This window comes from Lissotriton vulgaris, chromosome 8 (assembly GCF_964263255.1).
Source record: "Lissotriton vulgaris chromosome 8, aLisVul1.2, whole genome shotgun sequence".
Lineage (NCBI taxonomy): Eukaryota > Metazoa > Chordata > Amphibia > Caudata > Salamandridae > Lissotriton > Lissotriton vulgaris.
The window spans coordinates 827,766,736-827,769,329 of NC_141696.1; positions in this window are offsets into that span (position 1 = coordinate 827,766,736).

The following is a 2,594-nucleotide window of genomic DNA, read 5'->3' on the forward strand; positions in this document are numbered from 1 at the left end:
AAGTCAAGACCATGACCTACCTGGGGGCCACCCTTGACAGCTGCCTGAGATGGAAAAATCAAATTAACACCCAACATCTCAAGCTTGCACGGTTAACGGGCTGTCTCATAAAAGAGCAAAAGAGATCCACCACCAAGCGGGTCCTCCCAGCCCTCAAGATCTATGACGCCAACATTACTACTGCTATTCTATATGGCGCAGATCTTTGGGGCTATATGGATCTCCTTAACCTCTTTAAAACCCAATGCAAGTTCCTACGGAACCTAGTAGGCCTACCACAGTCGACTCCCTCAATCCCCCTTTGTCTGGATTTAGGGTGCCCTCCGATCAACGAGATGGCTAGATTTAGGTTGGTGGCCCTTTGGAGACGAATATGGACCTCTCCTGACCTGTCTCTTTTCGCAAAAGAACTAGCAGAAGTCAGGTCAATCAGTGGATCTGGAAAAATCCCATGGCTCCAAGCTGTAAAAACCATACTCATTGACATGGGCTTAGAACAGCTTTGGATATCCCCTTTATCCAATGCTTTCCCCTCTAAACAAGAGTTCAAAACCTTGTATTGGGCTTCGATTCGCCTAAATCGAGTCTCACTTTCCAGCAATGTCAGTCTCACGGGCAGGTTTCTAACATTCAAGCTAGATCTGTCCCGAGAGCCCTATTGGGATGTCATAACCAAACCGCTGGACAAGAAACTGTATCATCAGTTCAGAGTGGGGGCTTTGCCTTTGAACACTTTTGCAAACAAATGGTCTACAGGGGTATCGATTTTCTGTAAAGGCTGCCCGGGACAGAAAGAATCAGAGGGTCATTTTCTTTTTGCTTGCCCTAGTTATTCAGTGCCTCGAAAGAAATGGTTAAAACCACTGTTCCAGCGCTTACCATTTAAAACATCTGCCGAAGCCATCTGGGCGCTAAAGATTAACACCTCTGAGGTCTTTGTAGTGAGTCTGCCTAAATATTTGGGTTGGGCCTGGCTTATAAGGTTAAAACACACGTCAAAGTTGCCAGAGCCCGCACATAGTGCTTCATAAAGTGACATATCCTGCATACTGCTTAAAACATCTGTTTTCTATTATTTGCACCTTTTGCACTTTAAGCATGAAATGGTTTCCTATTGATCGACATGATTCGAAATGTATCACTAAAACATCATGTTTTTAAATCAGGTTTCTCTTCCTAGATGTTTAATACTTTTTTTTAATTCTTTTAAAATCAATTTACTCAAGGTTATTATTGTATGGTTTAGATGGTTTGTTTCAAATGTACATAGTCTTTGCCCATTAACGTTTTGCATTCCTTTCTTTGCAAAAGTTTTTTAAAACTTATTGTTTGATTTATTAATGTATTATAATGTGTCTTTTATGATTTGTCAAAAATCGAAATAAAGACTTGAAACCTGAAACCTGTAACCAATATAGTACCCCTTGGTAATTATAAAAAGTAGTGGGAATGGTGAAAACAATTTTATTAGCGGACTTAATACTCACAACAAAGTCTCAGTTTTAAATGCAAGATGATAACCAAAGACGTGGGTACTTGTAATCTCTCCTTTCCATTTTCCTTAACTTTATCTGATGGAAGTACCTGGAACCAATATAATGCCCGTAGGTAAAAGTATATCGGGAATAGTAAAACGTTTCTAAAGTAACAAGTAGAAGTCCCCCTACCTTTAAGTGTTCAGGTGTGCTGCTCGAAAAAAGTCTCCCTGCTCCTCGTGTGTGTTCAAGAGAAGTAACCAATGTTAGTGCATAATCTAGCCAGAGACCAGAGAAACGGCGCGCCGCCCTCCTCCAGCGAGCAACATCGACAAAGGACTCCAAACCTATCCTTATCCAAAATGGCGCTTATTATGAATCTAAAGACACGTTAACCAAATCCAATGACCAAAAATAGGAGGAAATGAGTAGAAAAAATAATAAATAAATAATAATAATGAAATAATAATATGACAGTAAAAGGTGCAAAATAAAAGGTGCTATGTCGTATGAAGTATGTAAAATGCCCCTCACATTCTGAACTTTATGGTAATGACTTTTACATAAAACACAAAAGTTCGTAGTGGTCATTAAGACCCCCCTGGGATTACGGTCCCTAATTTAAGGATCCACTGTGTCTCTTTGCGTGAAAGTGCGGTGTTGATATCAATGCCTGTGTGTGGTATAATGCACTCAAGGATAGTGAATCTCAATTGCGGAATGGTGTGTCCTGTGTTAATCCAATGTGCTGCTAGTGCAGAATTCATGTTTTTGTTGCGTATGCGACTCTTATGCTCCACTGTCCGTGTTTTAATTTTTCTGCTTGTTCTGCCCACGTAAGTCAGTCCGCATGGACACTTAATTGCGTATATAACGTTCTCAGTCGTGCAGTCAGACGTATGCCTTAAGGGAATTGTTTTGCCAGTTTGGGGATGTCGAAATTCCTTCCCAGTGATTACATTCCCACATTGGCCACAATTGTGGCACTTCCTCATCCCCTTGAATTCTCTCAATGTATCCTTCTTCGGTGTTTTCAACAGTTCTCGAAGATTCTGAGCCCGGGTGTGGGCAAATAAGGGTGTCCCTGTGATGATTCCGTGAAAATCAGGTTCATTTTCT